This window comes from Dreissena polymorpha, chromosome 15 (genome assembly GCF_020536995.1).
Source record: "Dreissena polymorpha isolate Duluth1 chromosome 15, UMN_Dpol_1.0, whole genome shotgun sequence".
Classification (NCBI taxonomy): domain Eukaryota; kingdom Metazoa; phylum Mollusca; class Bivalvia; order Myida; family Dreissenidae; genus Dreissena; species Dreissena polymorpha.
Window position 1 is genome coordinate 51,221,756 of NC_068369.1, and position 23,240 is coordinate 51,244,995.

General features: G+C 36.8%; 1 protein-coding gene and 1 long non-coding RNA gene across 2 annotated transcripts in view; both read right to left on the reverse strand.

The window, feature by feature from the left end:
- The window catches only part of LOC127859748 (DNA topoisomerase 2-binding protein 1-like), a 266,921-nt gene that overhangs the window by 38,751 nt on the left and 204,930 nt on the right, over positions 1-23,240 (reverse strand). The window lies entirely within an intron of this gene.
- On the reverse strand, positions 11,502-11,983 carry LOC127859550 (uncharacterized). Its single transcript, XR_008039442.1, has 2 exons — positions 11,926-11,983; positions 11,502-11,607 (listed from the first exon to the last, which is right to left on the reverse strand). It is a non-coding gene; the product is annotated as an uncharacterized LOC127859550 (long non-coding RNA).

Here is a 23,240-nt window from a genome sequence, read left to right on the forward strand (position 1 = left end):
CTTCAATTAGAGAGCGGACACCATGCTAAATGCTTGAAATGCACTAGGTGACCATGTGACCTAGTTTTTGACCTGGCATGACCCATATTCGAACTTGACCTGCATATTGTCTAGATAAAACTTCTGACCAAGTTTGGTGAAGATCGGATGAAAACTATTTGAATAAGAGAGCGGAAACTTCTGTGAACACCGCCCGCCCGCCTGCCCACCCGCCCCCAAGGTGAAACTATAAGACGTCCCGTTGTTTAAAACGGGCGTATAAAAGAAGAATATTTCAGATAAAAAAAATTTTGCCAGAAATCTTCCATTTTCCATGATTTTACAGACATTTAACAATTGAATTTTTCCCCAGATCTGTTCTTACCATATGTTTTGTATGGAAGTGTTACAGAAAGACAAATGTTTCACTCACCAGGAAAAGGTTTGCATTAAACGTGTGAGGAAAAATTACTCATGAGGGAAGGGTGTGGATTAAAGGTGTGAGGAAAAATTACTCACCAGGGACAGGTTTAGATTAAAGGTGTGAGGAAACATCACTAACAAGGAAAAGGTTTTGATTAAAGGTGTGAGGAAACATCACTAACAAGGAAAAGGTTTGGATTAAAGGTGTTGGGAAACATCACTCACCAGGGAAAGGTTGGGATTAAAGGTGTTGGGAAACATCACTCACCAGGGAAAGGTTGGGATTAAAGGTGTGAGGAAACAGCGATTCATCCACTCTAACATTCTGTTCTTTACACTGAAAAACAAAACAAAACATACACAAGTTACTTGACAACTCTTATTTCGTAAACAAATGCATTTAGTATGGTTACTTTAATCAACAAAATGTTGATTACTTATATTCCCCTAACCAACCAATGCTCAAGAAATCAGACTACGGATGTTTCCGATAAAAACGGCTAAGGTCTGTAAACTTTCACTGTCCACACACATCCATTTTCACCAAAAGGATGGCCAGTTTATGGCTAGAAAATAATTATATTTCATTATAATGTTATATTCAAGGAAAGTTAAAAAGAATCAGTTGATATTTTCTGACTGGTACCAAATGGTAGGACATAAGAAACAAACTATGTACTAGTGATTACGTATCAACTAATATCATTTCACTTTGCTCAAATATGGCATATTACAAATAAAACAGAGTGATGTGTAACCAATCAGTCAAGCCCACAATGGAAAGTAACACAATATAAAACACGGCTTTTTGTTGGTCGATATGATCACATGACGTGAACTAGTTTTCAGCCTTTACGACAAAGTTAGAGTACATCGATTGTGGGGAACCATGCAACCTTTGCCCTTTTCTTGACATTTAGAACATCTAAAGAGCAAGTTATTTTTCGAAAGGCTGATTAGTTCCTATAAATATTTTGCTGATCTTCAAATAGGTTGACCCAAACACTTCATTCTATCTGATATGGAAAATATCACCACCATTACCCAAATTGCCAACCAGGCATGAAAGGAAAACGTCAGGATTAAGTTTAGCATCTCACAGGCTGAATATAGAGAGAAAGAAGGGCATACCTACACTCTCAATTAGATTATTGAACATTTTGCACTAGTAATTAAGGATTTGTGATCCAACCCTTACCATGTACAACCAATGGGAACTGACAATTTTCAAGCCCTGTGCCTTTGCTTGTTTGAAATCTTTAGTCGTATCGTTCTGCCGACCCTGTAAAAAATATATATACGTATGCAGAAAATGTCCAAAAATATGTTTTGGTAATATAAACAAAAGGGCAATGATGGTAATAAAGTGCTCACCAGAGCTCAAGAATACCATATCCAAAAATGGCATTTACATTGTCAAGATACAAATTCTGACCATGTTTTATCATGATTAATTGTAATGTGGCTTCTACACATGTGTTTTTTAAGTAAGATTAAACCTGGTGACCAAGTCTTTGGATGCTGATGACCTAGATGCAAATTAAACCTAGATATTGTCAAGACAACCAGTCACAGAACTAGTGACGTACTTGTTGGACATACAAGACCAAGATTTGACTTCTCCTAGATAACCAATTATGATCAAGATTGAGTCATAAACGTGGCTTCTTGAAAGGGAACAAGGTTTTTCAAAGATTTGACCTGGTTTTTAAATATACATTATCCAGATCGCAACCCCTGTCTTAATATTGTCAAGATAAACATTCTAGGTAAATTTCATCAAGATTGAATCATTATGTGGCTTCTAACATGGTAAAATGTTTTGTGTAAGACTAGACCTGAATACCAAGTTTTTGGACACAAGTCACCTGGATTAAAACATGGCCTTAATATTATGAATTAAAACATTTTTATTAAGTTTCATCAAGATTGGGTCATAAATCTGGCCTCTATATGGTAAACATTTTTTTCAAGATTTAACCTACTGACCTAGTTTTTAGAAATGACACAGATTCCGAATTGGCGTAAATATTGTCAAGAAAAACATGGAATTGTACCATTTAACAAATAGTATTTTGACCTCCGATTGTAAGGTCAATTGCAAGGACACCATGACAATCATTAAAGCACATAATTACTTGAACATACCTCATATGAGGAGAACACCGTACCTCATCACAGAGTACACAGGGTACACCAAAAACACCCCATCCAGTTAAAGACTTCACCAAAAACACCCTCCTCCTTAAAGGGTTCACCAAATCCCTTCATGTTTAAATCAGCATTGAGAACAATTTCAAGAATAATTTTAGCACCGATTGCTTGTCTTACACTATCGAAAGCACCCCTATACCTGAAAGATGAAATGGGTGCACGTATTGTCGATGGTCCAACGATACTCCCCTCCCAGACACGTGACAATCTCATTAAACTCTGCCTGGTCCTTGGCCAGTCGTCTAGCAACAGTGATCACCACGCCTTGCAGCGCAGTTGGGACATCCTGAAAGAAACAAGAGATGTGTTCGTCAGAAACACAATGCCCCCTATTGCGCCACTTTGAAATATTTTTTCAATTTTTTTTTACATTTGACCTTGAACTTCCACCACTCAAAATGTGCAGCTTCATGAGAACGCCGCTTTGATTTTTTAAAATTTTGTTTGGACCTTTGACCTTGAAGGATGACCTTGACCTTCCACCACTCAAAATGTGCAGCTTCATGAGATACACATGCATGCCAAATATCAAGTTTCTATCTTCAATAATGCAAAAGTTATGGCCAACTTTAACGGTTTTTTTTCCGGACAGACGGACAGACTGACATACACACATACTGACATACTGACTGACGGACAGTTCAAATGCTCTATAAAGTTTTCCCAGAAAAAGGCTTACATGTAACAGTATAAACAAGAGCATCGCCTTGCGGGTGCAGACCGCTCATCTATTTTCTTTTTAAAGGTGAAGGGACTCTCAATTTCAATCACAAAGGAGGGAGGGATGGAGTGAAGAGAGGTGTATAGTGTGGGGTGTGGTCATTTATTACATTATCTTCCAAAAATGCGGAAAAAAAATTCAGGGGTGGGGGGGGGATTCTTGGGTGCGATGGTTGGACGGTATTTCAAAAATAAAATAATAAAAATAAATATTTGTGTTTTTAACCGTTTCAAAAAAACAATTGGGGGGGTGGGGTGGGGTGGGGGGGGTATAATGTGAGGGTATAGTGTGAGGGTGTGGTGGTCATTTGTGAAATGACTTTAAAAAAAGTGGGGGGGGATTCGGAGGGGGGGGGGGTGGGGGGGAGGGTGTGGGGGATGGTTTAGGTGGAGTCTATTGTGGTATGTCAGGTAAGAGTTGTTTTGTCAAAGTATCAATCAAATCTAATCATAAATAAAGAAGTTATGGCAATTTTAGCAAAATTTAATAATTTGACCTTGACAGTCAAGGTAATTCAAAGGTCAAGGTAAAATTCAACTTGCCAGATACAGTAACCTCATGATAGCATGAAAGTATTTTAAGTTTGAAAGCAATAGCCTTGATACTTTAGAAGTAAAGTGGATCGAAACACAAAATTGAACCATATATTCAAAGTTAAGTAAAAAAAGGGCCATAATTCCGTAAAAATGACAACCAGAGTTATGCAACTTGTCCTTTTACTGTCCCCTTATGATAGTTTGCGAGTGTTCCAAGTATGAATGCAATATCTATGATACATTAGGGGTAAAGTGGACCAAAACACAAAACTTAACCAAATTTTCAATTTTCTAAGTATAAAGGGCCCATAATTCCGTCCAAATGCCAGTCAGAGTTACATAACAACTTTGCCTGCACAGTCCCCTTATGATAGTTAATAAGTGTTGCAAGTATGAAAGCAATAGCTTTGATACTGTAGGAATAGAGTGGACCTAAACACAAAACTTAACCAAATTTTCAATTTTCTAAGTATAAAGGGCCCATATATCCGTCCAAATGCCAGTACGAGTTACATAACAACTTTGCCTGCACAGTCCCCTTATGATAGTTAATAAGTGTTGCAAGTATGAAAGCAATAGCTTTGATACTGTAGGAATAAAGTGGACCTAACCACAAAACTTAACCAAATTTTCAATTTTCTAAGTATAAAGGGCCCATAATTCCGTCCAAATGCCAGTCAGAGTTACATAACTTTGCCTGCACAGTCCCCTTATGATAGTTAATAAGTGTTGCAAGTATGAAAGCAATAGCTTTGATACTGTAGGAATAAAGTGGACCTAAACACAAAACTTAACCAAATTTTCAATTTTCTAAGTATAAAAAGGGCACATAATTCTGTCAAAATGCCAGTCAGAGTTACATAACTTTGCCTGCACAGTCCCCTTATGATAGTTAGTAGGTGTTGCAAGTATGAAAGCAATAGCTTTGATACTTAAGGAATAAAATGGACCTAAACACAAAACTTAACCAAAATTTTCCATTTTCTAAGTATAAAAAGGGCACATAATTCTGTCAAAATGCACGCCAGAGTTATCTAACTTTGCCTGCCCAGTCCCCTCATGATAGTAAGTAAGTGTACAAGTTTGAATGCAATAGCATTGATACTTTCTGAGAAAAGTGGACCTAAACGCAAAACTTAACCGGACGCCGAAGCCGACGCCAAGGTGATGACGATAGCTCATAATGTTTTTTCAAAAAATAGATGAGCTAAAAATTTATTCCTTTTACAACATGTTATTGCAGTGCTTTGCTTTGCAAATTCATCACTTAAAATATTTCAAGATGGCAGACATTTGCAGCGTTTCCATTGACTTGTAAGATTTTCGGAAAGTAGTGAAGATTTTACGTCAGTCACCGTTCATGTCTGTGCCATCCGCTAACCAATCAGAAATAAAAAAAAAATGGGTAAAATTGGTACTGAGATTCAGAGTAAGCTTAAACAATATTTGTTCTCAAATGATCCCACACTCAAATGATTTGCCCGTATCACCCCCCTCCCCCGAAAAAAAACGCATTTGAATTACATTGCTCTCATATTTGACCCTGGACAGTTAAAATCTGGATTTCCAGAATGATCCGGTCAATGGACAACCTGTAATTTACACATTTGCAAACAATTTATCAGAAATGTTCAACTTTAGTGACAAGCAGATGTCCTAATGTTTTTTAACTTTAACCCAAATTGAAAGAAGAAGGCCATTTGCGCTCACCTGCAGGGACCCGAAGCAGCTAAAACATTATGAGAGGGTGGATTTCATAAAAGAACAAGCAAATTCGTTGAATTGATATCCCCGCCAATATGCTTCTGGACACAAACGTTTTCTGGACGGATGGGCAACGCCCTTTGACCTCAATGTGTGACCTCAACATAAGCACCTAGGATTATGGGTGTTGAATGTGAAGCACCCCCAGATGATTGTGAACATCTATGGCAAGTTTCATGGCTCTGACTCATGTGTTAATGGAGATAAAGCTCTAAGCTTATATTGAAAAGCATTTTATCAAGATACAAAGGGCCATAACTCTGTTATTAACAGTCGGTGTACAATGCCATTTTGCGTGCATCATCCTCTTATCCATATATATATATATACTCATACCAAGTTTCAATGAAGTCCGCTTTTCCAAGCTTTTCGAAGACATGGCTCCGGACGGACAGAAAGACCGACGGATGGACGGACAGACAACGCCAAAACAATATCCCTCCGCCTATGGCGGGGGATAATAAAAGTACTTTATGAAACATAAATATTTCATTTCTAGGCACAAAATAACGGCAAACTTTTAATGATTTAAAATATTGTTGTTCTCAGGTGAGCTAAAAAGAAATGGCCAAAGTAAGAACCTCGTAATCTCCGTCCACTTCGTCGTTTTGTCGCTGGGATGAGGCGACAGCACTCTCGCGCTCCTGTCTCCTCTGTTCGATGGTCACCTCCATCTTGGCTCTCATCAGCTCGAACAGCTCACTGTCGTTCTAAACGTTTGGAAGAAAGTGACAATTTGATATAAGGTTCATCTTTAACTTAGAGCGAAAAGAGACGGTTTTGGGTTAAGTTTGTTGTTAAATGTCAATCAAGAAAAATAAAATAAAAAAATTTACAATTAATTTGTTTCAATGGCCTTGAAAAGAAGATATTAAAATGTTACTTTTTCCAAAATATTTTCCCCTAAGGGTTCACAAAAGAACTCAAAATAAACTTTAATCTAAAAACATTCTCACATCGTTTCTGGTCAATGTTTCACTTTTTCTTGTCACTTCTGATTTGAAAATGTTTTCTTTTGGATTGTTGAAAAGAAAACAATAGTTTAATACATCAGAATTAATCTTTTCAAACCCTGTTCTACAAACAAGAAGGTCAAGATGGCCCAATGTTGCTCACCTGATCCATTTTGATCAATCTAATAAATCGTTTACAGGTTTTTTTTCCCCCACTTTTTGGGAAGATAGCCCATGGCTTTGGAATTGGGAATTTTATCGGCATTTTCATGAAATTGGGAAGATAAATTCATTAGCCTTTTTTCCACATGAAAAGTCCACTGATAAGAGAAATACTAAATTTATAATCTTTATAATCATTAAAATTTAATGAACAAAATCATATAATACTTTGTTAGATGTAATTGAATTGAAATTGAGATAAAATACACATTAGACTTCTTTCAAAAAAAGAAAAAAAAATGTTTTTGTTGGTTTTTTTTTGGAAATTGGGAATTTTTTGCCACATTTTGGGAAAAAAGTATACTTTTTGGGATTGGGAACATAGCCGAATTTCGGCTATAAAATCGGGCCAAAAAAAACCCTGGTTTATTTGTTACTGCCAGTCAAATGCCAAACCAATCCAATCAGTAATCACTAAGATAACGCAATTTCTATAACTTTAAATGTTATACATAGGACACTGATGCTCTCACTAAACGACGCTGGAATCAGGAATAAGTCTTGTGTGATAAATATAATATTCAACCTGAGTGGTGAGCTAACAATAAATAGCTACACTATAGCCAGGATTGTTTTTTGCCCAATCGGAAAAACTATGGGTACCAGCCCATTTGGGAAAATGTGCATTGTGAAGTCTTCACGTGAGGATACTGATGCATTTGATTTTGTTGCTCACAAATACTTTTTAGAGGTCAGTGACCTTGACCTAGTGACCTAAAAATGGGTGTGGCATGTAGAACTAATCAAGGTGCAGCTACATACCAAGTTTCAAAGTTGTAGGTGGAAGCACTTTGATTTTAGAGCCAATGTTAAGGTTTTAGCATGACGCCTACGGCGGACGGCAGACGACGAGCTGGCTATGACAATACCTCGGGTTTTCTCCGAAAACAGCCGAGCTAAAAATTAATAAGTAAGTGTAGTCAAGTTATCAATATTATATCAACTTAGGTTCAAGCCATAGAGCTGCATAGGGAAACTAACTAAATGTTATATTTTATCCCCCCCAAAAAATAAAAAATTAACATTTAATTGAACATTTTTTGGACAGAATTTTGGAAATGTGTAGTTTTTCTCTATTGGGAAAGTGCTGTTTTCCAGTACTTTATAAAGAATGAAACAAATCGCTGACTATAGCGTACCAGACTGGGCTTTCTTTTGGCCCTTGCAGCTCTCACATCCTCTGGGGTTTGCAGTGATGCGAGAAATTCCTGTAACATATGATCAATTTGAAAAAAACAATTATCTAGCAATTATTTCTATATATTCAAACAATTTGTATACATCATTTGCGATATAAGTTTGAGCTAATTTTTTTCAAATTTGTCCTGTTTAAAATCAATTTACCAAATTATACTTCCATAATAAGTAAATAATTTTAGCGAGGCAAACCTAGCCACCCTAAAACTTTTATAAATAACGTATATAACTTCATACACTGGAAAGCCACAAAGAAATATTACTGTAAAATCATTATAATTCTTGGGATGTGAACTTTTAGTTGCTTTCGAGGGTTGACCAATCCACGAATGTTGTGCCAACCAATGTACATGATTTTACAGTATTTTTTTAGAGGTCAGTGACCTTGACCTTTGACAATGTGACCCCAAAATGGGTGTGGCGTGTAGAACTCATCAAGGTGCATCTACATATGAAGTTTCAAAGTTGTAGGTGGAAGCTCTTTTATTTTAGAGCCAATGCTAAAGTTTTAGCACGACGCGGACAGCGGACGTCAGATGACACGACAAGCTGGCTATGACAATACCTCGGGTTTTGTCCGAAAACGCCGAGCTAAAAATGGGAATGTATCTAACGTTGGGGTTTAGAAACATACCTAAGTCTCACACTTGGGAATGTATCACACGTTGGGGTTAAGAAGAATACCACGGTCTCAAACTTAGGAATTTATCGCACTATGAGGAATATACCTCAAAATTAAACTTCGGAATGTATCAAACGTTGAGGAATGTAACCTGGGTTTTAAACTTGGGAATGTATCACACGTTGAGGAACATACCTTGGTCTTAAACTTGGGAATGTATCACACATCATGGTTAAGCAACATACCACGGTCTCAAACTTGGGAATGTATTGAACGTTGGAGGTTTGAAACATACCTCGATCTCAAACTTGGGAATGTATCACGCATTGGGGTTGAGGAACATACCTTGGTCTCAAACTTGGGAATGCATCCAATGTTGAGGAACATACCTTGGTCTCAAACTTAGGAATGTATACAATGTTGAGGAACATACCTTGGTCTCAAATTTGGGAATGTATCGAATTTTGATTAACATACCTTGGTCTAAAACTTGGGAATGTATCACACATTGGGGTTGAGGAACATACCTTGGTCTCAAACTTGGGAATGTATCGAATGATGAGGAACATACCTTGGTCTCAAACTTGGGAATGTATCAAATGTTGAGGAACATACCTTGGTCTCCAACTTGGGAATGTATCGAATGTTGAGGAACATACCTCGATCTCAAACTTGGGAATTTATCGAATTTTGAGGAACATACCTTGGTCTCCAACTTGGGAATGTATCGAATGTTGAGGAACATACCTTGGTCTCAAACTTGGGAATGTATCAAATCTTGAGGAACATACCTTGGTCTCAAACTTGGGAATGTATCGAATGTTGAGGAACATACCTTGGTCTCCAACTTGGGAATGTATCGAATGTTGAGGAACATACCTTGGTCTCAAACTTGGGAATGTATCAAATGTTGAGGAACATACCTTGGTCTCCAACTTGGAAATGTATCGAATGTTGAGGAACATACCTTAGTCTCAAACTTGGGAATGTATCTCACATTGGGGTTGTGGTTGAGGAACATACCTTGGTCTCAAACTTGGGAATGTATCACACATTGGGGTTGAGGAACATACCTCGGTCTCAAACTTGGGAATGTATCTCACATTCGGGTTGAGGAACTTGCTGGGCGTGTCTATGTCCACTTTCTTTCCATCTTGCCTCTTCAGTTCCTAAAATTGCAGAAAAGAAGTACTTCTACAGTTGCAGTGATTTTTTTTGTCAGATTGGAAAAAGTACTGGTACCAAGCAAATAAGGCAAAATTGATTGAAAGTTTCAGTGCACATTTTATTTGTTCACATGCAAACAAAGTGCTTTTGAAACAAAAGTACAGTTTATTTCGCTTAATTGAAAAGCCTATTTGTCACGTCTGAATATGCAATTATCTGGAGTATTCAATTATACCGAATCAGTTATATTTCCAATGTTATCACTGTTTATCATATACATGTATGTATGTTATCGTGTTTTTAACCAATTTCAAAGCTATATTGTTAAATACATTGCTAAATAAACTTGTTTTATTTAATAAACGCATAGAAAAGCGCCGATAGTTGTTTTTATTCATTATACGGTGCATTGAAAATAATCCACTCGTACTATTCACTCACTCAAGCAAGACACGTCAACAGTTCTTTTCTAATCGGCAACAAACTCTTTAATTGTTTCCAATCGGTAACAAACTGTTGAAGTGTGTTACTCGACAGTTTGCATTCGAAAGTTTGTGCCTGACTGCAAACTGTGATTTGCGTCAGTTTTAACCGGAGACTCCAGTGTTGGCATTGTACTTGGCCCGCATACTACACCTGTTAGTCACGTGACGCTTGACAGACGCTGCATACATGCATGGTGTGAAATGAAAACAAAGGCAGTCAATGGAGCGTGTTTGTCAAAATCGTCGATAAGATGCATATCCTTGGAGATTTATGAGATTCTACGCTGGATTATATTGTGCAATCGATAATTGGATATTCAATTAACCAGAATACGCCATATTTCAGATTAGGCGATGTTTTACAATAGGAAGAGATGCAAATGGTTTGGTGTTTTCGATTTCTATTCAATGAACCAGATTATTTGATTATCCGATATTCAATTAAGTGGAATCTACTGTAAGACATTTATTCTTTTGAGAATTTTTCAGACCGCAATTGTGATTTACGTAATTTTTCTTCAGTTAGGAAAGTGCCTTAACAAGTACTTGATACGGAAGGGAAAAAATTATTGAGTTGAACTTTATCTTGACACTGCAAACTCTGTGAAAATACCCTTCAAAACAAGACAATTGTCAAGCAATATATGTCCCCTACCGGCTCCACCATTGTCAGAAATTCCACCATTGTCAGAACTGTTTTTCTTTTTTTTATATTTGTTGCCATAGCAACCAAAATTTTTGACGTAGGAACAAAATGAAATGATGTGCATAATGTCCATATTGGCATATATCCATGTTTCAAGCTTCATGAAAAAATATGAAGAACTTTTAAAGTTATCGCAGGATCAAGAAAAATCACTATTTTCAGCAGTATTTCTAGTCTATTTGTTGCCATAGCAACCAGAATTTTTGGCGTAGGAACAAAATGAAATAACGTGCATAACGTCCATATTGGCATCTATCCATGTTTCAAGTTTCATGAAAAAATATGAAGAACTTATAAAGTTATCGCAGGATCCATAAACAAGATTGCCATGATGGTCCTGAATCGCTCACCTGACTAACCAAATACAATCCCAACCCAGATTTCATCAAGATAAACATTCTGACCAAATTTCATAAAGATTAGATGAAAACTGTGACCTATATTGTCAACACAAGGATTTTCTATTATTTGACCTAGTGACCTAGTTTTTGACCCCAGGCGACCCAAATACAATCCCAACCCAGATTTCATCAAGATAAACATTCTGATCAAATTTTATAAAGATTGGATGAAAACTGTGACCTCTATTGTCTACACAAGATTTTTCTATTATTTGACCTAGTGACCTAGTTTTTGACCCCAGATGACCCAAATATAATCCCAACCCAGATTTCATGAAGATAAACATTCTGACCAAATTTTAAAAAGATTGGATGAAAACTGTGACCTCTATTGTCTATACAAGGTTTTTCTATTATTTGACCTAGTGACCTAGTTTTTGACCCAAGATGACCCAAATATGATCCCAACCTAGATTTCATCAAGATAGACATTCTGACCAAATTTCATAAACATTGGATGAAAACTGTGACCTCTATTGTCTATATAAGGTTTTTCTATTATTTGACCTAGTGACCTAGTTTTTGACCTAGTGACCTAGTTTTTGACCCCAGATGACCCAAATACAATCCCAACCCAGATTTCATCAAGATAAATATTCTGATAAAATTTCATAAAGATTCGATGAAAACTGTGCCCTCTACTGTCTACACAAACAAATTGTTGACGGATGCACACACGCACACACAACAGACGCCGGACATCACACGGTCACATAAGCTCACCATGTCAGTTCGTGACAGGTGAGCTAAAAAACACCATTTTAAGCAGTAATTCTAGTCTATTTGTTGCCATAGCAACCAGAATTTTTGACGTAGGCACAAAATTAAATGATGTGCATAATGTCCATATTGCCATATATCCATGTTTCAAGTTTCATGAACAAATATTAATATAAAGTTATCGCAGGATCCAGAATAGTCTGACAGTCAGACTGACAGAGCGCAAACCAGAAGTCCCCTCCGTTGAAACCGGTAGGGGACAATAATGATTATTCTCACCAAACACTTCTAGGTAATTGTAAATAGAAATTTGGTTCAAAATATTTATTTCTTACTGACATCAAAATACTGTATAGTATACTGAAATGTGAAGAAAATACTTCAGTGTCACTCTGACTTTCCTAGACAAATGTACAATAAGGCCATCCTTAAAAATTCTTTTGTTTTGCATAACCCAACCGACCCACTAAAATCGGCCCAACTGAATGTTTTTTGTGTTACTTTCCAAAAAAAAAATTTTTTTTTGCTCGCCGAAAATTCTTTTCGATAAATTTTTCCTTTCTGCTTTTTATCCTTTCCGGTTATTTGCGTCATTTAATTGAATGCTCTTTCAATGATATCTAAAATAGCAATGAACAAAACGCGTTCCTGTATTTATTTGAGTCGCCTATTTATTTGACATATGCATATGCGATTAATTAGACTTTAAATACAATTAAACCGCTCCTGTTTTTCTCGTATCCCTTTAATTAAATATGTTGCTGTCATTCAGGATAGTTTGGGAGTAAAAAACAAATTAATTATCACCATTCAATTCAATTCGGCAATCGGCAGAGATGTGTAATATTATCGCCATATAACTAATTATTTAATTATCACTCTTTAATTCAGATCAGAAAATATTCGGTAGAAAGATAAGAAGTGGTCAGCTTAGAAATATGTATTGTCAGGCATTGTCTCGTTTTTGTTTCATTTGCTTATCTCTTTATACGACTTTGCGACCGGCCACTATTTTGAAGGCCGACGGCGATATTAAATGTGTACTCAAATTATACAACATCTGGGCATGAATGACCCAGTATTATCCGATAGCTCCACCCGTTCACACGTTTCATTCGACAACGTCATGTCATATGTAAGCGAGCTCAATGTTGATTGGCCAGCTACCATGTGCACTTCAATAACAATAAGGTCAAGCGATGTCTAATCGGGTACAGACCGGGTTTCGTTAAATGTTCGAATTGCGAACACTTTCTTTGAAACAAACAGACAAATATAGAAAACCAGTCCCGATTAAAGTGGCGGATGTTTTCATCGAAATTTTACTAGATTTTCGCAATTCAGATTTTTCTTGAGCAAAATTCTCAATATTTTTGCAAATGGCGAACGACAGCGCGAGCATTGCGAACGTGTTATTATTGGAATAAATGCTTACTATTACTCGTGCTGTTGTTCGCCATTTGCGAAAATATAGCGAATTTGGCTCAAGAAAAATATAATTTGCGAATATGCTAAAATCTCGTTAAATTTCATTGAAAACATCCGCCATTTTAATCCAGATTGTTTTGTTTTTTTAACTATTTTTCTGTTTGTTTCCATGAAGGTTTTGAAGCGCATATGGTAGCTGGCCAATCAACATTGAGTTCACTATTGGGAAATATTGGGTCATTCATGAGCAGATAATGGAATACACAGTTGATATTGTCATCTGCCTACAATATAACGGCTGATGGCTAAAGTCGTATAAAAATAAGCAAATGAAAAGAAGCGTAACACTCAATAAATTATTTTTAAGCTGATCACTTTACAACTTTCTACCAACTATCGATCTGAATTAAAGGATGATAATTAAATAATTAGTAACTTGTCGATGATGTTACACCTTTCTGTTCTTGATTGAAATTAAAATGTTATAATTACTGTTGTTTTTTACTCACAAACTATGCTATTGTAAAGTAATATTAACCAAATAGCTAGGTTACTTGTTTTTATTCTCTTTCAAACGATATGCACATTTTATTTCATGTGCAAAATTCGTACAATTTTTGGGACTGTCGTTTTCGGATAAAGTATTGTTCGTCGATTATATTATATTTTCGACGTTTTTTATAGAAAAAATAGACTTACAAATACACGTGCGGTGATATAGACGGTGCAGAAAAATGTTTACCAATTTCCTTTCATGAGGCAGAAGACTTGGAGCTTTATTTGATAATTTGATATTTCTTAAATGTTTGTTATGCATTTATTTGAAAATTGTTACTATATAATTTCATTTCAATTTTTTCCTCTTTTAAAATGTCATCTTGTCAATTTTTTTATTGGATTCAAACATTTTGTTAGTCTCACAAATACAAATAACACAACCACAGATTTATTTGTAACATATTGCTAGTGGTGGGACTAGATGGTGAGAGGGTTTAGTGAGGATTGAAAACCCCAAGAACTACTTGAGCCCCAATCTGGGAAAACTGGGCTTAATGCTTTGCATGCTGGGAAATTTGTCGTCTGCTAAAAAGTCGTCTGCTGAATTTCTAAAATTAGCATTTTCTTCGATTTTTTTCAAAGAATACTATCAGAATAGCAAACAGTTTGGATCCTGATGAGACGCCACGTTCTGTGGCGTCTTATCTGGATCCAAACTGTTTGCAAAGGCCTTCAAAATTTGGTTCCAGAGCTGAAAGAGTTAATGCATGTGCAGAAAAGTGTCAGCCCAGATTTACTTGTGCAGCCTGCACAGCCAAGTCTAGGACAATATTTTTCGCCTAAGACTGGATTTTTGTTCAGAAGAGACCGCCTTTAAATGAGAGAATCAAGAGCTGTCACCATAGGCCCCAAAAAAACGCGTTGATTGAAGTAATGAGCATATTTCGAAACCTAAACGCTGACCCTAAGTTCAAGGTCAAGGTCACAGGGGTCAAAATTTGTGTGCGTATGGAAAGGCCTTGTCCATATACACATGCAGACCAAATATGAAGGTTACATCTGAAGCGACATAGAAGTAATGAGCATTTTTTGAAACCTAAACGCAAAAGTGTGACGGAAAGACAGACGGACAGTGCGATCACTATATGCCCTCCTTCGGGGGCATAAAAAGCAGAAAGAGTCGTCCCTGATTAGCCTATGAAAACTGCGCAGACTACTCTGTGCGTAAACTTTATGCTTTAAGCCCATTATTCCCAGAACGCGCTTACTTGGTCTTACCTTCACCCTAGATTGCACCGGCGTTGAGGTGGCCAGCCCCACGTTCTCTTTCTGACTACTGCCGTTCTTTGCCGTCCAGTCATTCTTTGCCACCCAGTCGTCATATCTCCAGTTGTGCTTCCTGGCCGGCATCTCTTTCAGCTTGTCTTTAGCAGCTGCAATAAAATAAAATTAAGAGATCGTGGTGTTTTATCTCAATTTTGGGCAAGTGTTTCAAAATTGTTTCCAGTATTTGATTTACTTTGGTTCATATTATATATAGATCTGGATACTGAACTGAATTTAATTTTATATTAAAAAAAGAGCTGTCTTCATCGGAAGACATATGCCCCCAAAAAATGCTTTTTCGAAACCTAAACGCAGATTTTGAAACCTAAACGTGGACCCTAAGTTCAAGGTCAAGGGGGTCAAAATTTGTGTGCGTATGGAAAGGCCTTGTCCATATACACATGCATACCAAATATGAAGGTTACATCTGAAGCGACATAGAAGTTATGAACATTTTTCGAAACCTAAGCGCAGAAGTGTGACGGACAGACGGCTGGACAGACAGACGGACAGACAGATGCGATCACTATATGCCCTTCTTCAGGGGCATAAAATTATTATGGAACCCATTATTTGGGAATTTTCAGCTGTCATTTGGGGAATGGGGAAGAATTTTGGCTCCAAATTCGACAGTTAAAAAACGCTGGTTCAGCATACTTACACTGCTTAGTTAGGACAGGGGTACCGGTAAGAGGGGGGTTCTTGTCCCATCTCCTTTTCACTGTAAACGAAACAATAACACGTTCCCATATTAACTCTTTCAGTGCGGGAACCGAATTTTGAAGGCCTGTGCAAACAGTTTGGATCCAGATGAGATGCCACAGAACATGGCGTCTCATCAGGATCCAAACTGTTTGCTATTCTGATAGTATTCTTTGAAAAAAATCGAAAAAATGCTAATTTTAGAAATTTAGCAGACAACATTTTAGCAGACGACAAATTTCCCAGCATGCAAAGGGTTAAATACTAACAACACCAGTAGTCAAAATAATCTTATAATAACTTATATCCTACACAAATCTCAGATAATATATTGAATTTTTTTTTTTTTGTATTTTTTTTTGAAAATGTTTCTTATTTTATTGTAGTTTTCTAAAATAAAACTTTCATATAAATAAATAAGGATTTATGGACCTGACTGTCACTCAGTTTACAAAGCATGGTCTTTAATTGAAACTTTGCAACGAAAAATTCAGATCACAATTTCTCCCTTTCCCCAAAGTTCCTTAAATAACAAACGGCAGTAGGATACACCTCCGCTGCACTTTGGAAAACAGAGCTTAATGCATATCCGTAAGGTTTGGTCACATATTAGCTAATCTAACACTGTCTGCCTTGAGTGGAAATCATTAAGAAAGAGACTTCCTTATGTAAAATTCCAAACAAGAGCTGTGTTTGTAAAACACAATGCCCCCTACCGCACTTTGAAGACGCACGGCAGCTATATTAGAAACAAGGTAATATTTTGAATGTAAAGGTCACAGTGACCTTGACCTTTGACCTAGTGACCTCAAACCATGCAGATCTCAATGAGATGCATGCATATGTGAAGTTTAAAGAACATAGACCCAAAAGTTTTCATTTTATGAGCAATGTTAAAGTTTTGGGACAGACACACACATACAATGACAGACAGACAGGCCAAAAACAATATACCCCCGATCATTCGATCTGGGGGCATTAAAAACTAGCGCTTTGTCACAGACGTGACGAATACCCCCACATGCCACATTTACACAGAATATTTTGCATGTTGTCTTCACAAAAAACAGCGCAAACCATGCTCAATTTTTAAAATGCACTAAGTGACCCCACCCCGTGACCTTGTTTTTGACCCGGCATGGCCCATGTTCAAACTTGACCTACACATCATCTAGATACAACTTCTGACCAAATGTGGTGAAGATCGGATGTAAACTACTTGAATTAGAAAACGGACACCATTCCCAATGTTTAAAACGCACTAAGTGACACTCGGCCTGTGACGTGGTTTTTGACCTGCCATGACCAATGTTCTAACTTGGCCTAGACATTATCTAGATACAACTTCTGACCAAGTTTGGTGAAGATCGGATGAAAACTACTTGAATTAGAGAGCGGACAACAAGCTCAATGTTTAAAACGCACTAAGTGACCTCGTGACCTAGTTTGTAACCTGGCATGAACCATATCGAACTTGGCCTAGACATCATCTAGATACAACATCTGACCAAGTTTGTTGAAGATCGGATGAAAACTACTTGAATTAGAGAGCAGACACTTAATTCGGACCGACCGACAGACAAGCTCACTCTTATATACCCCCCTAAACTTCGTTTGTGGGGGTATAATTATCATGCATCCACTAAGCCCTGTTTTCCCAGAGTGCAGCTTACTTACATCTCTCAAAAGGGGGAGTTTCTGCAGGTGCAACATGTTTGGTTGCAGGAAGAAGATTCTTATTCAAAGCTTTACCATCTTTTGTATTCATTACTGGTGCTTCAGCAACGTCAGTATTTCTAGGCACACCCTTGACCTTAATATCCCCGTTATTTGCGACAGAAGTCGAGGCCGGTTTTACTTCCCGGTCCTTTGTGGCAGTTTTCAATTCAGTTTCAACAGCTGGAATGACTGGCTGATAATTTTCCTGAGATTCAAGTTGCAGAAGCATTGCATCTGAGTCATTGTTCTCCATGAAATCCCCGTCTGTCTGAGAAAATCCGCGATCACCTACAGCTGAAACCTTCTCATTATTTACCTGCTGAAGTTTAGCACCAATATTTTTCTCTCCTTTATTCTCCGCAACTTTGTTATTTCCACCAGAATTTGATCCTGCATCAGTCATTTTCCCCTTAATTTTGTTCACATGGGCTTCATCAGCTTCTTTTGAGTCTACTTTGTTTTGTTGGCCGATCTCAGATGGGTTGGCTTCCCTTACAGAAACCCTAGCAGATCTATTTTCCAAGACTGAGCCATTTTGGTTGTCCACCGTGGGTACCTGAGACATCAGGTTGTCATTGGAGACGATTTCAATCAAGTACTTGTCTTCTGGAACTTTCTTACCCTGTCGAGCACAGGACAAAATCCAACTGGAAAGAAATTTTTAAGAAATATTTGATGATTCAGTTATATATTATTTAATAAACAGCTTTTGGGGTTTGGGGTTTACTACACACTAGAATTACGTTTTGAGAGCATTAAAATGAGTGGCTGGTTTTTAAATATGTGCATCAGAAAGATTTAAAAGCCAATAATCAATAATTTGGAAACAAAATTTTCATTTCTAATTGTAACATGACCAATCATTATGTCATGTACTCACAATGCAACCTATTTTGTAACATTACATTTTGAAATTGATTTAAAATCTGCTCATTGGTGATTTTACCATGTTAATTTAAAAAAAATTACAATAGAAAACTTAATTGTGGGTCATTAATTTTGAGATACACTTTTATTAGCATAACTGGAAAACCAATTATAGAAATTATGACATTAATTATCAATAAAAATCCGCACAATTTTCCACAAACACGTACATTATATGCTTTTGAGAGAGTGGTCCTATGAGCCTTGTTCTGGGAAAACCAGACTTACTGCAAGTGCAGTCTGCACAGGCTAATCAGGGACGACGTTTCTACCTTAAATGGATTTTTGTTAAGAACAGACTTTCTTAAAATAAACAAGCGATGTGTTTGTGAAACACTATGTCCCCATATATTTGACCTTTGACCTTGAAGGATTATCTTGATCTTGACCTTTCACCACTGAAAATGTGCAGCTCCATGAAATAAGCATGCATGCCAAATATCAAGTTGCTATGTTCAATATTGCAAAAGTGTACATTAAATGAGTGAATTTGACCCATATATTTGACCTTTAACCTTGAAGGATGACCTTGATCTTGACCTTTCACCACTCAAAATGTGCAGCTCCATGAGAAACACATGCATGCCAAACATCGATATTGCAAAAGTTATGGCAAAATGTTAAAGTTGGAACAAACAAAGCAACAAAGCAACAGACACGACAAATACAATATGTCCCTCACTACAGTGGTGGGGGACATAAAAATTCCATAAAGGCGGAAGTGTCATCCCTGATAAGCCTGTGACAACTGCACAGGCTAATCTGGGCTGACACTTAAAGCACAGGCATTAAGCCCAATATTCATATCGCTGTCTACTCACAGTTTCGAGAGGGCTGGTATTCCCCATTTCTTCGCAGCCTCGTATTTCGAGCCTTCAGCCGCATTGACCACAAGGTGGGTACTGGGTAACAGGTTGTTCTTTGCAGTGCGCACAAAATAATCCTGGCAACTGAAAAAGAAATAATTCTTGCCAGGAATATTGGGAAAATAAATCAAAAGATTAAAAAAAAGATTCTATAAAATAAACTACACACGTTACCTGCATAACAACTCCTCATAAAAGATCATTTATGTGATAATTCTAAGTAATGTTTTTATATTTGCAGTCAATAAAACTGCTCTCTGTATGGCAATGGCAAAGCGTTCAAAACGGCGGACAGTGTTATTGATTCAAGGGCAGATGATTTCCAATAGTCAGAAAGACCAAAAGTACCTAAAAATAAACAAAGCCCATTCAATAAAGAGACATAAGAAAAAGAATTCCACAAGCAAACTTTGAAAACTTCATATAAAAATTACTGGGTGAATAATAAAGGATAACAGTGGCTGAGAGTTTTTCAAAGCTCCAATTTCAGGTACAAAACAAGTTGAAAACCATGAAATATGATAATCATTTGAGGCATGCAAAAGCAGTCATATGCAGGTAGTTATTTTTATTCACGAAATTATCAAAATGTGATATTTAAAGATTTTGCCCCATTGGTGAAAATATGTACCATGTGACATTGAAATTAGAAGGCATATGATACCTTTTTGCAGCAATCAGGCGATTTAATGTATTAATTATGATCATCAGGGTAATAAAACATTCCTGAATTATTTTATGTAAACTGCTTTTTGTTATTCATACACATGTAATTATTCTTCAAATAAATCTTGCAACACATTTAATTAAATACAAGAGCACTGCATAACGGGTGCCACGCTCGGCTGCGGGTGCAGTTTTGAATAGATGAAAGCTTGTCATTTATTTTTTTTTAGAGGTCACAGTGACCTTGACCTTTGACCTATTGGCCCTAAAATAGGCGTTGCATGTACGTGTAGAACTCATCAAGGTGCAGCTACATATGAAGTTTCAAAGTTGTAGGTTGAAGCACTTTGATTTTAGAGCCAATGTTCAAAACCAAAATGTTTAAGTTTTAGCACAACGCGGACACGACGACAGACACGATGAGGTGGCTATGACAATACCTCGGATTTTCTCTGAAAACAATAAAGCTATATTCGAGCTAATAAATAAGCTTAAATATGTGGACCAACCTTTTTACTCTGAGGGCAAGCAGATTATTTAAGTTAATTACCTGCTGGGCAAGCGAAAGTGAAATCCTCAAAAATCGGGTGTTGTAATCGGCCCTATTCGCAATGGAAAAAAGTATATATTTTCCCAAATGGGACCTAAAAATTCCCAATTCAAGGTTTCCCAAAAAATGTATTTATTTTTTTATTTCAACATTTTGTTCACCTCCCATCCAGCCATATAAGTTTAACCTTAGTAAAAATAATACTGAAAAAACTTGTATTCTCAATTTTGAAGCATTTTTTTAAGCATTTGTTGCAGTTTTAGCAACAACACTCATTTCCCAATTTAAGTTAAAATGCTGCGAATTTTCTAAGTCCAAAGCGACCCGGCCCCATTCCCAAAATGGTGGAAAAAAACCACTGGCATATCCCTGACCCTGCAGTACTTACGTAGCTCCAAGCACCTCTGCTATGCTGATAAGAATGTCCCTCTCTGTGCCACTGTAACCACTACAAAATAAGTAGTAAAGTTAAAAATATACCTGCATTTGTTAACGTGTAATGTAATATGTTTGGAAATTGATAAAATATCAGATAGATACAGATAGATTTACACAATTATTTTCAACTGTATCACATCAAACAATTAATTGCATAGTCTTAAAATTATCAAACGAAAGCTGTTTGTAAAAAAAGTTTCCCCCTAGGTTAACAACAATTTGAATTTGCATCAAATATTGCTTACACTGAATATCATTGCAAATCCCGTAACCTCAGTTCAAGAGAATTCCTTTGAATATAAAATACCATAAAAGCAGAAAGTGTTGTCCCTGATAAGCCTGTGCTGACGGCACAGGCTTATCTGGGACTACACTTTAGGCACTTGCATTAAACACCATTTCCCCATAGCGAGACTCGTGTATACCTGATTGAGAGTACACAGTCCTTCAGTGGAGCTCCCTCCATGTTGATCTCTATTGGTGTAAAAAGAGGGTTGCTGTCCACATCCAGCAAGGCATTCTGCTCCATGCACATTTGCTGTGAACAATCAAACAAATATTTGCTGTGAACAATCAAACATATATTTGATGTAAACAATCAAACACATATTTGCTGTGAACAATCAAACAAATTTTTTATGTGAACAATCAAACAAACATTTGCTGTGAACAATCAAACAAATATTTGATGTAAACAATCTAACAAATATTTGATGTAAACAATCAAACAAAGTTAGCTGCATAACCATTTTCCACTCAAATACACAGTTTGACACAGTTGTTGTCCCTTAGAAAAGAGTATCATATTTAAAGCCTTTAACAGAAGATTAAGGTTTAATAGCCTTTATTTCCAACCCTTAAATATACTGACAAGCAGCAAACAGCATAAAACCTGAGAAGACTGTTAATTTCTTGGAAAATTATCTTCAAAAGTTAATATTCACACCCCTTTTGTCACAGCAAATTAACTCAAAACCGCAAAAGGGACTTCACTAAATATATCATCAATGGTTCAATGATTTACCCTTAAAAAATGCATTTCCATTTTTGTTCAACAACTCCATATTTTCAATGAACATCCTTAAACATTTCAACAATCTAGAAGGCCTTCTGCAAATTCTCTGCAAAGCTTCGATTGTTTACTAAAATTGTTTCCAATATTTAAACTCTGTTTTATTAGTCAGCTTTTTTCACAACTGTAACTGTACCAGTCATTGAAACGCTCTCGAGTCTGCTTCCTGGAAATAGAACCAGTACTTGGTGTCTATAAGGGAGATCAAAATATATCGCTCCCTCGGTGGGGATGGAACCCATGACCTCCTGGTCACTAGGCAGACACAAAGTGTAAGCAAAATTAATCTCAAAATTGTGCCATTCACAGAATCACTTTGATCACACAAAAGACAATAAAAGGGCCATGATGGCCCAATACTGCTCACCTAATTCATCTGTATCAACAAGATCAATATACTAGATTTGTTGGTTCCTGAATGCTTCCCCTGGCTCAAAAATGTATTTAACTAAAGTCGCCTTGCTATGGCAAAATTCTTCTACTTTTTGCTATTTTATTAGTTTTAATGAAAAAACAGTTGTGGCCAAAAATAATTTTCTTTAGCCAAATAGGTCAATTTGTAGCGATTGGCCAATATGGCGAATGGCAGAGTAAGCCCTGCCTGTTATGTGCCAATCAATCCAATCAGTAGCTACTTACATATTTCCATTTCATTATCCTGACATGTTGTCCATTTGACACATATCTCTCTCTTAATGTCAAAACTGGATTAAAACTGGTCTCTTTATGTCAACACTGGACCGACACTATGCTGTGTCGTCAAAGCGAATAACACACGCTACGCCATCACTATATGAGTACAGTATGCAAAGGGAGAGATCAAAATTGACCACCATGTGAGTTTGGGTTCCAGTTTTATCCTATTAATTTGTAAGCAAGCACGGCATAAACAAAGGTCATTGTGACCTTCCAGTAAACTGTCAACATCAACACAGGAG